At 37.4% G+C, this 13228-nt stretch overlaps 1 long non-coding RNA gene across 1 annotated transcript in view; it reads left to right on the top strand.

Annotated features, from left to right (window-relative positions):
- Positions 1 to 728: 728 nt before the first annotated feature.
- LOC109277211 (uncharacterized) overlaps positions 729 to 13228 on the top strand; it is a 45866-nt gene continuing 33366 nt past the window's right edge. Inside the window, exons 1-2 of the long non-coding RNA XR_008421562.1 lie at positions 729 to 842; positions 4217 to 4404. This is a non-coding gene — a long non-coding RNA (uncharacterized LOC109277211). The remainder of the gene's footprint in view (positions 843 to 4216; positions 4405 to 13228) is intronic.

Here is a 13228-nt window from a genome sequence, read left to right on the forward strand (position 1 = left end):
TCCATCTCCTAGCGCCCTGCTCCCGGAATGAAGATGCAGGCCAGCCAATGGGCGCCATGCCTGCTCTCGCACTATCTGGGAGCCTCAAGGGGGTACTATTATGCCGACTTCTTTAGTTCTGATCCCCAATGTTTCAATGATATCTTCTAGTGTTTGTTTTAAGCTTTGAAATTCCATGGATGTCCTTATAAAGTTATTATGAATACTTTATAGATAGTATCCATATAGTCATTTACTTATTTAACAAATAAGTAAGCACATGCAGGATTCTACGTGCTGAGTGTACAATTAATGAACAAGACTTCATTCCCATTCTCAAGTAGCATACAATCTTGTGAGGCAAGTATATATGTAAAATATGTAGTACAGTTTATGAGGCATGGTATATACATCTACACAGGGTGTCCTGGGGGCAGAGTAGATGGGCATCCAACTCTTCAGTGGGCAAAGGGAGAAAGTGTTGTCATTGGAAGTTTTTCAGACAGGTTGACAGTTGACCTGAAAACAGAAGCAGGGCACCTGGGTGACTCAGTCAGTTAAGCATCTGACTTCAGCTCAAGTCACGATCTCATAGTTCATGAGTTCAAGTTCCATATCGGGTGAGTACGAGCCCCACTTCTCTCTCTCTCTGCCCCTTGTGGGATTCTCTCTCTCTCTCTCTCTCTCTGCTCTTTGCTCACTTGTGCCCTTTCTCTCTCTCTCTCTCCAAAAAAAAAAAAAAAAAAAAAAAGAGAGAGGAAAGGAAATATTTTTTTAAATAAGAGAAGCATGAAAATGGCAACTTAGTATTTGGAAAAAATATGTGCAGAAGAATAGAGACCCAAGGGAGCCTGGTATAACTGGTAAGTGGAAGGTAATTTGCTTATGACTAGTATACAGTTAGTTTTGACTTTATCATTGGTGATGTAGAAGTTGTGGTATGGAAGCAAAATGACCAGATTTGAGTGTTAGGCAGATCACTTCGGTGGCAATCACTGTGGAAGATGATTGAGAGAAAGTGGCACTTACGTATATGTAGGTGCATAGATGTGTGTGCATGTGTATATGTGTGTATAAACGGAAATGTCTAGGAAAAAGCTATACCCAGAAGGGAATCTGAGTAAGACTGGCTAGCTGAGAAGAGGGAGTAAATCTGTAAATGGACAGCTATATGTGAGTTCTAATTTTGAATTAGGTAAAAGGCTCATGTGCTTATACAAATTCACATGGCATGTGCATTTCCTCACTTAGGGCTCTGTTTGCAAGCTTAAAGCCTCTAGCATTTCTAATATGTGTACACAGATGCCACCTGGATAGAATGTTTGTTGGTTCACACACAAAAATACAGTGCTGATCTCAGAGCCATCTGTCATATGCTTGGCTAGATGGTGTTACAAAATTTGCAGATCTTTGAGGCAGCTCACAAGTGAGATGCTGAAATAATATAGAATCATATTTCAAGATTGGGGAGGACTTAGAACTATTTGATTCTTCCAGTTAATGGAATTATTTATTTTTAAACCTTACTTGTTGTTGAGTCCATGATCAAAGACACAGTATAAGAAAAGTAGGGAACTAGTCCTTCTGGCTTCCTTTCCTGCTTCCCTATATCTTTTTGTTGTATGTTTCTACCAGGCTCCGTGCTACATGATGGTGATGTCAGGAAGGCTAAGACCCGGATCCCAACCTCATGGAACTCAATTTCTCTGAGATAAAGTAGGTAGGACAAGAAGTAGGTATAATGCAATTTAATAATATGATAACAGCATGACAAAAAGTAAGTAGAATGGAATATAATAAGTACTATGATAATAGTATGAGCCAAGATTTGGGAGAACAGAGAAATGAACATTTAATTATTGTTGCCCAGCAGGATTATGGGAGTCTTTATAGAGGATATGACACCTGACCAGGTTGTTGAAGGAGGAACAAGATTTTGCTTTGTTAGATCAGCAGGGAATTGCAAACCTGAGACAGACCACATTCCCTTGCCTTTCAATAAGAGCCTACTGAGTCTGTGTTCAATGTCTCAAGAACTTGAGGACATATGTTAATGCTGAAATAACAGACTAATTAAATTCTAAAATTGGATTAAAAACTTGGACTCAAGTCTGGGTATGATGATGATATGGGGAAGGAAAAGAGAAATAGTATTTGTTGATTGCTACTATTCTAAGTGCTTAATATTGCTGATCTCAATCTAACAATCAGTGAAGTAGGTATTAATACTTATTCATTTTTAAAGATAAGAAAAATGATCAAGGCTACTCAGCAGTAATTGCCAATATTTGGACTTGGATCGTTCTGACTGAAAAAGTCAACATAATTTTCTCTGCACCCTGTTCCCTCTATGCACCTTCCTTGAATATGTGCATACATATATACACAAATACATAACATTATAAACAAACAAAAATACATACATACGTAAGTCCACATCCATGTATATATTCTTTATGTTCTTTACCATAGTATGAATCTATGTTGCTGGAATACTTTTTTCCACTAACTCAAATGATTCGGAAATAAAATATAAATACTTTATTAGGGAATAACTTAGGGGTTGTATGTGAATGGACATTACCAAGCCTAATTCTGGTTCAAACCGTGCTCTTTTGTCTGATTTTGGTACAAAATATTAGTAGGACAGTCTGTACTTGTGGCAAGACTCAGCCTATCACCAACTCCTTTTATTGAGAGGCTTTCAACACATAGCTGCCTTACTGTTTACTAACACTTACAAGTGTTAAAATCTTTCGTGTCAACAGTTTGGGGATCTGGCTGTTGAGTCAATGGGGGCATTTTGTTGACTTCATAGGGTTTTTACAAAGGAGATCAAAGGGATGCATTATGTTTCAATACATAACTTTATAGGACAGATGGAATCCACCTTGAAAGACCTGTGACACTTAAAGCCAGATTACCAAAAGTTTCAGACACTAAAACCTATTAGCTTCCTCGAAACTTATCCTCACAGTCGGCACATTTCAGCTTCATTTATAGGTAGTGGACAATCCAGTTTGAGTTTTAACTACCGCCAAAGTTCAAGCACGGGTTAGGAGGATGGCCACGGAGGGGTGGTTTGTTCTGGAGACGTTCTGGTCTCGTCCGTGCACTTGCTCTTTTGAATGGTAATTATACGTAAATGACTAAGTCACTTCATTTCAATAGAAACATTACCCAGTCGCAACTGTTGGGAAGAATTCCAGAGCTTGATATTTGGCTAGGTGGTAGCTTCACAAATCTGTTCTGTCTCTCTTAAGAAAAGAGCACGAAAGTTGTTTGTTTTTCATCTTCCAGAAACTCCAAAGAGATTCTGCTCCTGTCCGCATCTGTCATCAGAAATGCACACGAACTTTTAGCTTCCCCCCTCTAGCCTTGAAACAAATTGCAGTGTTAGAAATGACGGTGGTGTACCTGAATATCCCTATTTTTTTATTGATGAAAAAAAAAAAAGAATTCTGTGCATCCAAATCATTATTAAAGCTCCTCAAAAATCTTGTTTTGTGAAATCCTTTTAGATGCATAGGGTAATTTGAAATGATTATTTTATAAATTAAAATGCTTTAAAGACGTCTTATTGTTTGGTGACATAGACATTTAACCCAGTGTTTGAAAAACATTTTTAGATGTAATTAAGTCCCAATTGCTTTAACATATACAAAGTCCTAATACTTTATTATCTTTTACACATACTGCTATTTTAAGTGGTATTACAAGTGAAATCTTTCAGATTTTCTATAATGTGATACTTTGAGTTACACAATTATTAGAATTTTTATTTTTCTCTTACTTTAAGCAGCTTGGTTAAACATTTCCCAAACAGGTTCTGTACCTGTTCATTTCTTAGTGACTCATCCACTTATCATCTCAAGGTTTCAAAAGAGTAGATTAAAACAATTGTATACTATTTTTAAAATGATACGAATACATACGACATTAAATTAAGTATGCAAATAAGTGTTTAAAGACTGTAAACTACATACGTGTCTGGTATTCATAAGATAACTGTTTTTCAAAATTCTTTTTCCAGAAATATACATAGGCTGTATTTATGCTTGATACATTTTCTAGTAATAACGTAAAAATTAGCTACCATACCTGCTACCGAATGTCGTACATTTAGATTCCTTTAAATAATAACTAATCTTCCTTTGGTGTTTTTAGAAATTTGCCTTCCCCTCCCCCCATTTTTGTTTAGGAGCAAACTAAACTTTTTTTTTTTTTTTTCTATTAGTGTATAGTTTCCTTCCAAGCATGTTGCCAGATAAACCCTATGACTCGGCACATAAACCTCGGAATACGCAGAAGTTTTGTTCGCCTGTTCTTCTGCGCGTCACCCTTTGAAGAGTGTGTTTTTCCACTTCTGTCCTGCGGGGACCCATCAGGAGCAGAAGAGGTGAAAGGTATCCGCCCATCCGACAGGTGTGTAGGCCAAGTCTCCGTCTCCCTTTGTTGGCGGCTCTGAAATGCAGGTGTTGAACACCAGTATCATCATTCCGTTTGATAGTTCGGCTTTTGTGTGTGTCAGGTGGGGACATTTACACTAAATCTGAAGGGGAAAACCTCTCATGACTTTGTTGTCTAGTCTGAGAAGCATAAAACAGATTTTTTTTTTTTGACTGGTTTTAAAGCTGAAAAGATTGGTGTGGCTTTACCTGTCAAGCTTCTAGGTAGAAGTCTTGTTTTAACTTGACCATAAAACAGATCCAATTTATTCCTTATATAAAAAAAAATAAACATTAAACGGTTCTAAGTGGAACACTAGATATTTCCAGGATTTAACCAAGAGATCTCGGGTGAAGTGAATGCTTTGCCGTGATTGGAAAATACACCACCTTTTAAGACACTTGTATTTGTCTAGATCCTTTGGGTTTAAATTATAATTGTACTTTGTTTTTTATCACACTATCTGTCGCCTTAAATTAAGATGTATGTAGCACCAGGTCAGAGGCACTCAAGAAAGTCTCCCTTTAAAATGCCAAAATTATCTCTAGTATCTTTTGGGCTCCCTGGATCCTATCCAGCTGTCACTTCTGCTCCATGATTCATTCTTATAACGTTAACCAGCTGTTGATTTAAAAATCTATTGTTGCTGGAGTTCACGGCAGGAGTTTTGGTTCTTTCTGAAATAGGGTGAACAATATAATAATGATTTTACACTCTTTCTACAAAAATATGTTATTGTCATTCTGATTCTTCAATCCTGGTGGAAAAGGACGTCTATTATGCTTTGAATTATTTTCATGTCGGAGCATGTCTAAGATGGAAAAATGATTACTGTGTTTGCATCTCATGGAAAACTACCAGGGCTCCAGAGTATCAACATGTGACAACATGTATTTCCCTAAATATCTTAGTATCACATGTTCCTTTCTTTTTTTATCTGTTAACATTTCTCTTTCACCCAAGAGGCCACATCACTCGACAAACGTCAATAATTTGGTAAACTAGACAGCTTTTGTTCTTCCAATTAACTAAATTCATTTATCTTTTAAATCACGGAAATTGGTAGTAAAGTGAAGCCATTTTATTCAAGGACTTAAAAATATCCTTTAAATATTATTAATGTTAAGCCTCGCTTATGATACAAGTTAAATATTTGAGTACTGTAATAAAAAATTTAATGTAAAGATTGAATAACTACTTAGATTATAATATTAATAAGAGCTACGATTTATTTTGGGTCCTACTCTGTGTCAAATGACCCCTTTAATCTTTCTACCAAGAATTATTCCAAGTAAGAAAGAGCTGAGAATAGGAAAATTTAAGTAACTTTCAGTCACTCAGCTAATTCAAACCCAGCCCCATCTGATTCTCAGCTTCTCTTATCAGGTGGTAGGTATTGCTTCTCGGCGAAGTAGGAAAATAACACTGTGAAAAAGAAGGAAATAGGGACACCTGGGTGGCTCAGTCGGTTCAGCGTCCAATTCTTGATTTCATCTCGGGTCATGATCTCACGGTTCATGAAACGTGACAGAATGGAGTCTGCTTGGGATTCTCTCTCTCCCTCTGCCCCTCCCCCACTCATTCTGTCTCTCTCTTACTCTCTCGGCTCCCTTCCCACTCACTTGTCTGTCTCTCTCTCAAAATAAATAAACATTAAAAAATAAATAAAAAGAAAGAATTATGTAATAGGGTGTTAGAACGAATTGCATTTGCAGGTTTGAGTACATTCATTAACAAAATCTGCATTAGATTGCCTTACCAAAAGATTTCTAATACACACACACACACACACACACACACACACACACACACACACTTGCTTTAAGAGTTTATATAGGAAAACTGAATTGGTGATAGTGTAGTGCCCACTTCCAATGTGCTTGACATGGATGGTTTCTTTCGATTGTCATAACAACCCTAAGAGGTAAATTATGATTCCCATTTTACACAGATGAATACAATGAAGGCTACTAATTTAACAAGCAAGTGGGAAAGCCGGGTTTTGAACTTAAGCCTCTTTTAACTCTACGAGCTAGAGCTAGGCTGTACTGCAAGCTAGTCTCACTCTGTAGATCAGCGTTTACTACACAAATGTGAATGTGAAAGATTCACAGCGTTTGAGCTTAAATTAGAAAAAAAAATTTAATGTTTATTTATTTTTGAGAGAGAGAATGCGAGTGGGGAAAGGGCAGAGAGAGAGGGAGACAGAATCTGAAGCAGGCTTCAGACTCCAAGCTGTCAGCACAGGGCCTGACATGGGGCTCAAACCCAAGAACTGCGAGATCACGACCTGAGCCGAAGTCGGACGCTTAACCGACTGAGCCACCCAGGCGCCCCTGAGGTTATACTGAGTCCAAGGTATATTTACAAACGTTTTATGCATTTGTTTAATTAAATCTAGTATGAATGTGTGTGCATATGGTTGTGTGATTTGACACTGCCCCCCCAAATTAATAGGGGAAAAAATCCCAGCAGTTAATGAGGGATTCTAGTCCAGTTTTTGAAGTTTTACTGTATCTTGAACTTACCACTGAAAGAAGAGAATACTGGGAAAAGAAGAGCCAGGAAGCCCGGCCCTTCCTTCTTAGACGCCCCTGCCGCCTGATCGTGCCCCTCAGCTTCGGTGAGAGTGCTTGCACAGATCTGCTCACAATTTGGACGACACACTGGTGTTCTTCATGTTCTCTGTGGTAATGTTGCTGCATGCGGTGCTTACGAATTTTGTGGTTATTTTGTTTCTACTGTTCTTCTAAGCATTTTTCCTCGGCCTTTGTAGTGTATCAGAAGAATGCAGAGAAATGAAACCGATTTCGTGTGTTCAAATGAGTGAACAACCACAAACGGACGAGCCCCTCTGTGCTTACACACCGGAGGCTCAGCAGGTGTGTGGTTGCTACTTTTAATTCAATATTGCACTTCCTCCTCATCAGAACTTACTTTATATCCTGAATGATTTTTCCATTTGGTTTTTGTATTCTTCCCAGTATGATTAGCAGCTCTGTAATTAACATAAACGATACAGGGACTAGATTCACTCTAGGCAAGATGAAGTGTAACTTCTAAATCCAGGTCTGTTAAGCACTTCTTTCTAACCTTAAAAATTTTCTTTTGCAGACCCAGCTTATTATATGTAGCTAGGTTTCAATCTTTCTTATTATAGAGTTCATATTCAACCTCATATTAATGAATTTAATATGATTAAAATATAGTAGTAAGGCTCCAGTACATGCTGCTTGAATAATGGCTTAATTAAGCCTAATGTGCTTGCGTTTATAAACCCATAAACATGTTGCCCCACCTGAATCTGTAATATTTTTATATAATTAAAAACATATAATTTGTAGGTACCTGGGAGGCTTAGTCAGTTAAGTGGTTGACCTTTTTTTAATGCTCATTTGTTTTTGAGAGAGAGAGAGAGAGAGAGAGAGAGAGAGATAGGCAGAGAGAGAGGGAGGCATAAAATCCAAAGCCGACCTCAGGCTCTGTGCTGACAGAGCCCGATGTGGGGCTCGAACTCAAAGACCACAAGATCGTGACCTGAGCCAAAATTGGCTGCTCAACCGACTGAACTACCCAGGTAAAGTGGTTGATTTCTGGATTTGGCTCAGGTCATGATTTCCTGGCTGGTGAGTTCGAGCCCTGCATCCAGCTCTGCACTCACAGCATGGAGCCTGCTTGGGATTCTGTCTCTTCTTCTCCTCTCTCTGTCCCTCCCATACTGGTGCTGTCTCTCTTTTTCTCAAAATAAGTAAAAATAAACTTAAAAAAATATAATTTGTTTTTTTCACATGCAAGTAAACCTTAAGAAAATTATATACTGATAAGTTTCTGGAAGTTAGTTCAATTTTTAAGATAATTTTCTTTTCTCTCTTAGACTATTCTTTTGGAAATACCATCATTTGTTGTTTTCTCAGTTGTTCCAGGATACTTTGAAGTAAAGGCAACCTGTCAAACCAAAGTATGGTGTTTTATATTAAATAAGTTATTGTATAAGATTATATATAAAACAGAAATGCCTTTGGGTACTGTGTAACTGTTGTGAAAGAGTTGGGTAGATGTACCCAGCAGATCATATTTTTAATATTTATAATTGCTTTATGTGACTCAAGATCCAGAAAGTTTATAATTTTTTTAATGTTTATTTATTTTTGAGAGAGAGAGAGAGAGAGAGAGAGAGAGAGAGAGAGAGAGAGAGAGAACGAGCAGGGGAGGGGCAGAGAGAGAGAGAGAGAGAGAGAGAGAGAATATATCCCAAGCAGGCTCCATGCTGTTCACACAGAACCTGACGTGGGTCTCAAACTCATTAACTATGAGATCATGACCTGAGCCAAAATCAAGAGTTGGACGTGTAACTGACTGAGCCACTCACAAGCCCCAAGATCCAAATAAGTTTAACACATTGTGATTAATAAAAGCTCTTGAGGATCTCCTAATCTCAGTTTCCTCTTCCATTCTTTGCAATTTATTTTCTCTAGTTTTATTGAGATATTATTGACATAATATATTCCGTAAGATGCACAGTATGTTGATTTGATACACTTACATGTTGCAGAATGCTTGCTCTCGTAGCTTTGGCTGACACTTCCATCACCACACATTATTATCATGTCTCTTTTGTGGTGAGAACATTTGAGAGCTCTCGTAGCAACGACTATTATCACCATGGTGTGTACATCACACCCTCAGAATTCACTGATCCTGTAACTGGAAGTTAGTGCTTTTTGGCCAATGGCTCCCCATTTCCAGGTCATATTAACTATCATATTTAACTAGGTAACCATCTTCTTTACTTCCACTGAGAAGTGAGGTCTAATTTTTCTTGAAATAAGCTGTTTTCAACCATCTATTATCTTTTCACTTTTGAAAGGGAAATTTGGATATGAGATATTTTATGTTTTGTTCTCCTTAATCTGTGACATAAAGCAAATAGCACAAGTCCCATGACGAAAGTCAGCTGACTTAATTTCACGGTAAGGAACGCCGAGGAACATGTGACTTCGTACTAGAATATGACCTTGGCCATGCAGCTTCAGCTGATTGTTGCTATCCAGGCATATCCCCAACTCTTTTAATAAAAGCCAGAAATTTACATTTTTTAATGTGAAAACTTCTAATTTTAGAAGATTGACAATGAGTGAAAAAACACCATGTTTGCTAAAATGACTCGAACAAAGCTCACTGCCAACAGGCCTCCAGTTTGTGGAAACTAGTTTTCTCTTCATACAGTTCGCTCAGAGAAATGGTAGATTGCCAATCAACCCAAGATACGGTATTTCTTCCTCTCCAAATGTTCCCCTTTCTTAGCTTTACTAATGACATTTTTGTTGTTCTTTTAATATAAATATTAGTACCCAAGCATTCAGGTTAGCTATCGTGGAGGTCTGTGGTGGGCCAAAAACTTTAGAACTGATGTAGTCCCCTTCCCTCATTTCACAAGTGAGAAAATGGGACAGGAGGGTTTTGTCTTTTTATCTCCTTTATTTTATGATTTGGCCAGTAACATTCTTTGCCGGGGATTTTCCCCACAACCACAAAGTCGATTTCAGTTTAGTTCACTGGACTTACACTGTGGTATTCTCAGAATATAGTTTCTGAAAAAAAAATAAATCTAGTTTACTTTCCAAGAGTTCCTGTTGCATTGTCCACTTTGTCCTTTAGTATCCCATTTGTGAGAAACCTCAGTAGAGAAACTTCGACTGAATCTCAGTGTAAGGATAAACATTGCTTCTTGGAGGCAATCAGGATGTCCAGTCTTATGATCAGTTTGGATACTGGAGTCTGTGTTTCCTCTGTATTTTGACCTCTGTTGACCCTTAGGGAAGTCAGGGCCGAATTAGCAATTGACGTTTAGTAACTGACTTTAGGACTTTAAGGCCTGCTTTTATGTGCTTACAATTTTTCACGGTCTTTTTACTGGGAGAGTCTCTTTCTCTCTGATTATATATATTTTATTATTTTGTATTATATATATTTTTATAAGTCCTATAAAATATTTTGTAGAAATGCTTGGAATATAAATAAATATGTAAACTTACATTTATAAATGCAGGCGTATGCATATACACATTTGTACGAAGTCAAATATTCAGAGCAGGTGGTATGCTATTATGTTCTTTATGGACAGTCATCCACTAGCTTTAGTAATTATCGCTTTTCAAAATTAATAACCCACAATAAGCACCCAATCTATTTTTTAATGAATTGATTTCTCTAACATGTGTATCATGCAAAGAGTGAATGATTAACCAAACAATTTCTCATTATTAAGGGCAGGATGCTATTTTTCAGGACGGCATATGAAAGTGCGTCTAGAATGGCTATCCCCTTTGTATTTAGGTTTTTTAAATTCATCAGCTTTGCCAACCTTGGATTACAGGGTTTCTAGGGTAGGGACAATGTTGCTTTAGTATACATGATACATTGTGTAACACTGTTTCTTACAGATGCTTTCTAAAAGCCTTCAGTGATGGGAGCAGCTGGATAATTTTCTTTTTCTTTTTCACATTTATTTATTTTTGAGAGACAGCGAGACAGAGTGCAAGTGGGGGAGGGGCAGAGAGGAGGGACACAGCATCCGAAGCAGGCTCCAGGCTCTGAGATGTCAGCGCACAGCCCGACGCGGGGCTCAAACTCATGGACCGTGAGGTCATGACCTGAGCTGAAGTCTGACGCTTAACTGACTGAGCCACCCAGGCACCCCAGGATAATTTTCATTTTTATGGGAGAGTGTTGTAGCTCTTATTTTCAAAAGGAATGGAAATAACTCAAAACATGATTCAAAACCTGCCTTGTTCCAGGTACTTGGTGTATTTTCTCACTGCATTTATCAATATTCTCACAAAATAGGTTATTACCCTCCTTCTGATTGGCTAGAAAACTAAATCTCTGACCTGCCTTAGGTCACGTAATAAGCAGCGACTCCCCAGCTGGCCATCAAATTCCATCCATCCACCTTTGTATGGCACTGGTTTTCGGGAAGAGTAATTTAGGGGATTTGTCTGACTCAGTTTTATGCTCACCTCTCTCTCACCTGCCCACCTGTGCAATGTGTCTTTAATGTTCAGATAAAGAAAAGATTTGGTAGAGATGGAAGTCAATGTTCACATAGGTCCAACGATAGTGTGATTAGAGGTACTTACACATCTGTCTCAGCCGAACCCGTGTAACAAAAATATTTAATTTAGAATAAGCATGATTCAGAATAATTCTATCTTCCTTATAAGTGTTTAATTCAACTCCCAAGTGCCCCTGGTTTGATTAATAATCTTGAGTATGAAACATTTAAATTTCTAATTAGTTAAATATAAAAGTCAGAGGAGTTATCTTTGCCTTAATCATGCCCCAAGCTAGGCTCCCACCCTTTCTCCTAGGACTTGTGACTTACTAATAGTAAAAAGTCTTTACTATCTATGCTATATTTTTATCTCTTTATATGCTAATAGCAGATAATTCTATTGGAATGATTAGGACTTAGCTTGGAGCTAAACATTCCTATCTAATTAGTTTAATATCTTAAATAATGCTAATGTAATTTTAGACCAATTGGATTGATTTTCTAATAGATTCCTGAGTGACAAATGGCTGACCCAGAGACATGGGCACATAGTTCTGCATTATAAATTCCTGAAAGATGGGGACTTTGCTGGCTATCCATTTTTTTTTCTATTGTGATTAATGCCATGATAAATAATTTCAGTTTCAACTAAATAATTTCATTAGCTAAAACAATATCAGAGGAAAAAATAATTTCAGTTCCCTTTTATTTCTTATTCCTTTTTTTCTTTTTTCTTTTTTCTTTTTTTGGATTGTGAAAATTTTCAATAGGCATGTGTTACTTAATCTATCAAGAAAAAACTGTGGAACTATTATCATTTTAAATAAGTAAAAAGGAAGCAGTGATACTGTAGGCTATGTGTTTGTGGATCAAGCAGTAGATTGAAATAATGCCTCAGGGAAAAAAAGCATTTTGTTGTTGTTGTTGTTGTTGTTGTTGTTTTTGTATAGATTAGAATGCATTTACAAAAAAGCAGCCTGAATACAGAATAAACAACATTTGGCACACTAAGAGTTGAGCTCGTACTAAGATTCGAGTTTTCATGTTTTGCCTTTATAGGAGAACTATAGACTCAAATTCTAGTGACAATATTATTTATATTGTGTAGGGTGAAAAGATTTTGTGAGTTTTGGTTATCACCATTCGAAATTCTCTAAGTTAGTTGAGACAGAAAGTGCAAGAATAACTTTGGCTGTGGAATAAAAGCTGGACTCAATCCTAACAGGGGTGTTTTTGGTGTTTTCAACCTCAGGATTCAATACAAAGTGATTATATGATACGAATTTGAAATGAAGAAAATTCGGGCTCGTAAGCTTTGGGCTTTATCTAAAAAACAAGCTAATAAAAAGCCCAACCCTGTCCCTTACCATCAATAGTTTTCAAAAACATATTTTGATATTTATTAGTTCACCTTCAAAATAGATACAGATGAATCTGGAGAAGAGAAACCCCATTCAAACAAGTAAGGACACACAGGGATTTAAGGTGATATCTCTAATGAAATACAGAGCTTCAGTACTGTGAGAAAATTAAGACTTGGGCCAAGAATCAAAGAGGAGCTGAAGAGTGTTCAGAAGGCGTTTTTATAGTCTGGGATCAAGGGGGTTTCATCTGCTGAAGTGTCGACGACCAGTAATGGTCTGTTAATCCATGAGGAGCTTTTATATTGTTTTCTTTGCAGTTGCTGAGACTGTTAAAGCTTAAGAGTAAGAGGTTGCAGGCTGGAAGTCAGATGAGCTCCAGAGG

This window comes from Panthera pardus, unplaced genomic scaffold (genome assembly GCF_024362965.1).
Source record: "Panthera pardus isolate Hobbes unplaced genomic scaffold, ASM2436296v1 HiC_scaffold_13, whole genome shotgun sequence".
In the NCBI taxonomy this organism is placed as follows: Eukaryota; Metazoa; Chordata; class Mammalia; order Carnivora; family Felidae; genus Panthera; species Panthera pardus.